The following is a 7,083-nucleotide window of genomic DNA, read 5'->3' on the forward strand; positions in this document are numbered from 1 at the left end:
CAGGAAGGAAGAGGGAGATGAGAATGGGAGAATGAGTAATAAAAATAATTTTAAAAATTGTAATTAGCTAATAATTTTCTTGCAATAGCTATGTCGGACCCTGACCCAGGTACTAATCGGCCAGTCAAAACTATTTAGGGAGCCCCTACTAGGAGACAGGTACTGTCACTGAAGATGGGATTTAAATGACACAGTCCCTGCCTTTAAGGGATTAGGAGGGACAGGCAGAGAGTTGTCATATTAAAAAAAAATATTTTGGATATTAAGAAGTGCTTTGGAGAAAAGTGAATAAGGTAATGTGGCCAAGAAAAACGCAGGCTCCGGGGAGTGGAGGTGGAGGAAGGCTAGGCCGGAAGTCCTCCTGACAGAATGCATTTAAGCTAAGACCTCACCAATGGGAAGCTGCCACCCAAGCAAAGTTCTAGGGGGAGAGCATTCCAAGCAGAAAGAATAGCACATACAAAGGCCCAGAGGTAGGCAGGCACTTGGGGTGTTCACCAGCCAGACTGGCTGGAACATAGGTACTGATGGCTGCAGAGGGAGATGTATTGGCAGGACTGGGCAAGGGCCAGACCTTGTTGGGGTGAGAGCATCTCTCAGGTCACGGCAAAGTGTTTGGGTTTTGTGCTTATTGCAATGGGAAGCTATCTAGAGGTGTTAAACAGGGTAGTACTATGATCTGATTTAAACTGTAGAAACACTAGGTGTTTGGGAAGGTTATCAAGTAATCAAGGTGGGAAGTGATGGTAGCATGGACTAATGCTACACCTGTAGAGATGGGAAGCAGTGGTCACATTTGCAATATATATCTTTTCTATCCTTTTTTTTGTCAAGGTATAATTTACATGCAGAAAAATGTATAGATCTTATGTGTAGACTTTAATCAATTTTGACAAATGCCTATATCCAGGTAGCCCACACCCTATCAAGACATAAAACATTTTCAGCACCCCAGGAAGTGACCTCAAGATCCTTTCTAGTCAGTCCTCCCTGCCCCTCATCCCCCTGTAACCTCAATTTGGGATATACATTTGAGGTAGAACTGAAAGGACTTATTCTCACTGAGCTGGACATGGAAAGGAGAAAGATCAAAGATGCCTACATTTTTAGCTCAAACAACTGGGTAGCTGGAGATGCCATCTGTTGACGTGGTCAAGGCTTGGGGAGAGGACAAAAGCCAGGGCTATGTTTTGACACACGAAGTTCAAGAAGCCTTTTGGACACCTAACGAAGACGCTGGGGACGGAGATGCGTACGTTAAGTCTGGCACTCAGGAGAAGGTTCTGAAGCCACGGACTGGGTGATGTCAGCAAGGGAGTGATGAAGATTAAAAAGAGGTGAGCAAGGGGGAGGAAGATGGGGTAGCCCAACTCATAACACTAGGAGAGGAGAAAGAGCAGCAAGGGAGACTGAGGAAGGAGGAGGATGCAGCAAAAGAAGAGACTCAGGAGTACACACACAAAAAAACAAACAAGAAGGGAACAACCCCTTCAGACAGGCACTACTCAGGCAGAGGGCGATCTTGACATCTCTTAACTTACTTAACCCTCCCTGAAACCCTGGAGGGTAGGTGTCAAAATTATTCCCATTTTTCAGACAAGAAAACTGAGGTCCAGGGATGCAAGTGACTTGTCACAATGCTAATGAGTGGTGGAGTCACCATTCTGAAGCTCAGCATCTTCCCCCTAAGGGTGTTCTGCAGCACAGGAATGCATGAGGCTGAGAAGGGGTTCCAGGGTCGCATTAGTATGGAAAATGCAACGTCAAAGTTAAACAGGTGTCTGGACTCGAGGGCTTCGCAGAGCCTTTAGTGCGCTAGCATGTGTTGCGATGGCTCAAGAGGGAGATGTAAAATAGCACATGTTCCGTTCCACATATACGTGGAACCCTTTTTGTTTCCTTTTTCAGAAGGGCAATTCACCAAACAGGTGTTCCCTAGATCACAATAAGGGAACCACTGCTAGAAGGCAACACGAACAAGTCTTTAAAATGTGTTTAAACAAAGTCCAAAGTGCTTTCACAGACGTTATGTCACTTATACCCGAAGGAGAAAGGGTCGACGCGAACATTCCAGTTTACAGAGAACGAAGGCAAAGCTCATGAGGTTAAGTGGTTTGTCCTGTATCACACTCCTGCAGCAATTAAGCAAGAAAAATCAGGACCGGTCTACGTGCTCAAAAGAGCGAGAGAAATCAGGTCAAGCCAAGGGAGATTCAGGCAAGAGGCCTAAATGAGGCTCTCTAGTCTCGGCGTCTCCTCCTTACTATCTCCCTCTGCATTCGCTTTCCACGGGACTCCACCCAGAGCCGGGGAGGATCCGGAGGGTGGAGGAAGAGGAAGGGGATGCAGGGGGGTTCTGGTCAGGAGCATTAGAGAAAGGCTTCCACCTCCCCGGGTTTGTGTACCGTGAGGGTCTTGTGGGAGGATTCTGTGGGAGGTGTTGTGGATTGCAGGAAAGGAACTGCGGAAAGGCCTCTCGAAGGAAACAGAACTGTCTTAAGAATTCCAAAACCTAGAGGAATTAAAAGCACCTCATAAATCAATCCTGTCTTGAGTCGTTTTGGCTCAGCATTTAAAGAGCCCAGAGCAAAGTAGCTGGATACCCCTCAAGCGTTGGCATGAGGGCCTCTGCCCCATGTCGTCTCCCTAAATTCCATCACAGTGGACGGAAGAAATGGGGCCCTCCTGGACTGCTGCCCACTGCATGCTCTGAATGCATCCTAGAGAAGGAGCCTTCAGCAGAGCGGAGGGAAGGAGGGGTTACTAGGTATGAATTATAAAGAGAAGACTCTCCCAATCCACCAAGAGCATATGCTTGAGAGCATGGACTCTGGAGGTGGACAGTCCCAGGTCCAGGTCCCCTGCATGGCTACTTAGTAGCCTTGTGTCCCATGGGAGTTACTGAGCATCTTTGAGCTTACCCTTCCTCATCCGTGAAATGGGGGTGTTGACAGCACCAACCCCATGGGGTTGTTGTGAGGATTTTACAGTGATAATGAACAAATAGCAAAGTGCTTCTCAAAATAAAGTCCAGGGTTCTACCTGGGACATTTCCTAAAATGCAGATTTCCAGGCCCTGCCACAGACTTATTGAAACGGACTCTGAAGGATATTCCTACACATCATAAAGTCTAAGAAAGACGAGTAAGACATTCGGTCTGTGCCTGGCAAAAGCTTAGTATGTTAACAGCTATCATTCTATTTATTACTATTATCATTATAACATGCCAAGATGAGACCTCTTTTCCAGCCTGGGCAACTCGGTGTTCAAAATCAGAATTCATCTGAAATCCAACTCAACAGATGTTCACTCATCCCCAGAAGCCTGAACAAAGCCTTGATCTTGGAAATAATAAAATAAAACCAGCGACTAATTACAGCATCCTGGGTGAATGAAGAGTAACCTTTTGCAAAGATTCCCAAGGAATCAAGTAGTTGTTGCTTTAATAAAGAAAAAAAAACGCAGTAAGAGGCAAACTCTCAAAGTTGCGATAAGCAATATCACATACACACTCAACGTGGATTGGCATCTTGCCAGAAAAGGTGCTTTGTGAGGAAGAAGACCTAGGGAAAGGTACGATGATTTCTGTACACGGGCCTGGCTGTTAAGAGTCAAATGTGAAGCAGTTCTCAAAGGCCTCTGGGCTAAACTTGCAGGGAAATCATTCACGAGTTTTCCCAGACACTGAGTCCCACAGTACCTGCGTCTGTTCCCTGCGCTGCCCCTACATTTTCCATTCTTCTAGAAGTCATCCAGATTACAATCTTTGCAGAACTGAGTCTCACTTTGGTGGTCACACAGAGCCGCAGGATATGAAAAAAAGAACGTCACCAGAAAACAAAACGAAACAAAACTGCATGGTAATCAAATGCTAAGCATCCTGGAAAAGAATCCCTTGCCATTTAGATTTTGAGAAAATAAAAAATATCAAAAGAAACTTTTTTGGAACATCACATTTAAACTCCATGAAGTCTCATTATATTTAACCAGGATTAGCATTCTGTGTTTTGGTAGCTAAAAAAATTATTCCCTCTGCTTCCTCTCATTGACATCAGAATCTCACACTGAGTTTATATTCACCCAGAGGGCTCCTATTTTATTATACTGCTAGGAAGTGCTTAATGGGACTGGGTACCTTTCAGGAAAGATTAAGAAAAATAGCTTGGGGAGCACAGCATCTCTGAAAATTGGTTTTCCAAATTATTAAAATCACAGATCTCTGCACACACAACTACACAAGGCAGCACGGTGCCCCTCGGTTGTCCCCTCCTGTGCGTTCAATGCCCATTCTCTGCATTGTCGATGCACTTCAGGGTAAAGCCAGCACAGAATCGCTTTGCCTTCTCTGCAAACAGCGCTACAAAGACCATAAATGTCACCACCAAATTGGTGAGTGCTAGTTCAAACCTTCACATCTCTCTCATTCCTCGAGACATCTGTGTCCCTAAGGATAACAATCCCGGCTTAAAGGAAATCTTGGGAAAAGAAGCCAAGAGTTTTTCCTGCTGAGGCCAGCGGGAGGAGGCTAGTGGGGAAGTGGGCTCGATAAAACTGTCTCCAAAATAAGTTCCATCTCAAAAAGCTCATGAAGGAAATGAGAGAGTTATTTCGGTTTCTTAAATGGAAGTACAACCCCAAAAATAAAAAACAAAAGGCTTGTCGATAGAACTAAAAGACTGGGAGAGATGGAGGCTATCACTGAGAAAAGATTGCCTCGTAACAGAGCTTTCTTGTATTACACCCAAAGCTGCGTACCATCTGAGGCTGATTCAGGAAAATACTCAAATCTCCTGGTAATTTCCTGCAGACAGGACGTTTAATCATCTCCAAGCCTCCACCGCAAAAGAAAAAAAAAAGAAAAAGAAAAAGAAAACTAAACCAAATGATTCACACTCTTAAAACGAATCTGCCTTCGGAACAAGAACCGTTTTCTGGTCTTGAAAAGCAGCCACGATTTGTTATTCTAACAAAGTGTTCCTTTCCTCCAAACAGAAATAAAAGTCGCTCAAGGAGGGCTTGTCCTGATTTCTGTTCTGCATTTCTTGAAACTTCCGTCCAGTCAACAGTTTCTCCTGGCAGGTTCTCAGAAATGCAGGGAGAGCTAGGTAGTCAGAGACTAAGAACACAGAATCATTTTTATAAGCTCCCTGCCCCCAACTTTTGGCCCCCATGGGAAGATGTTTTATTGTAGGACGAGCAGAATTAGCTGCACATATAAATTCTTCACTGCTCAGCTCACTTGACACCTTTATCGGAATTGCCCAATGGCTGGGGGAGATTTGGCAATTGACGATTTGCAAAGGAATGGCCCAAATCCTCCCCAAGTGGTATTTGTTCTGTCCGTACAGACAGGGCCACGTCCATCTCTCTAATTACTCAACTAGCTGCACAGATAAAAACATCTGTGTGCAGAAAGCAGAGAACCCAAAGTATACAAATGATTCACACCACCTAAACAACTGCAAATAAAGGCCAGCACAGCAAAATAAGGGCAGCTAAAAGCCAAAATAATTTAATATGGGCGGAAATGGAATTTGGCAATCCATGCATCAGACTTTGCTCCAATTTTGGAAGGCATGTCTTCCAGCTGCCTAATCTTAAAAAAAAAAGAAAATTAAACTCTGACCTCTGCATTACATTTCCAACTTCTTGCTTAGGTACACGAAAGTGAACAGATGGGGGCAGGGGAGCTGAAACTGCATCTTTTAAACCTTACCCACCCACCTATCCACAATCTCTCCTGATTATTTTGGCTTTAAAATTTCCAGGGGTACAGCTGCCCAGACACCCCAGATATGTGTGTTCGCAGCGTTCACCAAGTCCTGACTCTCCCAGCAGCTGAGAGGGTGCATTCCTAATCTGGAGAGTAGGAATTAACTCCCCCATCCCCGAGAGCTTTCTCCAAATTACAGACCCCCCTATGTAGAGATAGGAAGGCCAGGAGAGGGGGCCTCTCTGCCCACCCCAATTCAGAGAGAATAAGTTAATGAATCCAGAGTTGCTTCATTACAGAAGTCCACCAAAAAGAAAAGAAATGGATTTTTAAAGTTCTGGGAAAATAAACAACTTTTCCATTTTAGGGGATATGAGCTCAAAATAGAAAGGTGTGTAAGGAGAAATAAATAATGTTTTAAAATAGACCTTCCCGGATACATTAGGAAATATTTTTTGCTAGTTTAAAGAAATAAATAAGGAGGTCAATAGCAGTAAATACATTTTAAATATTTAAGGGAAATGAATGATAAGAGAATAAAGACCATTTAAAAGGCAAGTTCAGGGGAGTTTAAATGTCTGCCCTTAAGAAGTCCTAATGCAATAACAACATCATCCCCTCCTCATGATATTATGATTACTACTGTTGGTTAATAAAGTGGCTGCGGGAAAGGTGGCAGACGCTCAGACCAAAATGTTCCCTAGGTCCCCTCTTCAGGGCTCATGACCTCCCAGCGTCTGGGTGGCAAAGCGCATCTCTCCCAGAGGTTAGTGTCCCAGTGCAAGGCCCCTTCTCCGGGGGAGGGTGATGAAGCCAGGCGCAAATGTGCCCCTGCGCCCTGCTCCGCGCGACCCGGCCATGGGGGGGCCACTTACCGGCTCAGCCTTGCATTGCTCCGCCGCTGCGGCGCCTCCACCGGCCGGGGAAACTGGGGGGAGGAGGGGAAAGGGGGCTGGAGACCCAGGGGCAGGGGGTGCGGCCGCAGCTAAGGAGCCCAGCCGGGCGTCGGCCGCCAACTGCCCGGAGCTGGAGGGGGCCCTGCAGGGGCTCCACGCAAGCGGGGTAACATTCCCGGGGCGGCAGCTGCTCAGTGCGCAGCTCGCAGCTCGGGAGCCAGGAAAATCGCTCAGGTCCTGGGGAGAGAAGCTCCAAGCTCTCCAGGCTGCCTCCCAGCTGCTTAAAGGGACGCCTCCCCACCTCCCACTCCGCTTATTGGTGAAAATACCGAGCCACAGGCCAATCCTAGGCCCGTTCCCAAACTGAGATTTCAATGAAGGTAGCTACTGCTTTAAAATTAGAAAGGGCTGATGGGGGTGCACAGCCACCTCTCAGAAACAGAAGGGCACGGGCTCTCTGGTCCTTGCACGCA

The 7,083-nt window shown here is 46.1% G+C and overlaps 1 protein-coding gene across 1 annotated transcript in view; it reads right to left on the reverse strand.

The window, feature by feature from the left end:
• PRICKLE2 (prickle homolog 2 (Drosophila)) overlaps positions 1 to 6,638 on the reverse strand; it is a 163,316-nt gene extending 156,678 nt beyond the window's left edge. The window contains exon 1 of the mRNA XM_012638692.1: positions 6,590 to 6,638. The gene's annotated coding sequence lies outside the window, so the exon portion shown is untranslated. The remainder of the gene's footprint in view (positions 1 to 6,589) is intronic.
• Between the last annotated feature and the right edge of the window lie 445 nt (positions 6,639 to 7,083).

The sequence above is a fragment of the Propithecus coquereli genome, unplaced genomic scaffold (genome assembly GCF_000956105.1).
Source record: "Propithecus coquereli isolate 6110/MARCELLA unplaced genomic scaffold, Pcoq_1.0 Scaffold1, whole genome shotgun sequence".
Classification (NCBI taxonomy): Eukaryota; Metazoa; Chordata; class Mammalia; order Primates; family Indriidae; genus Propithecus; species Propithecus coquereli.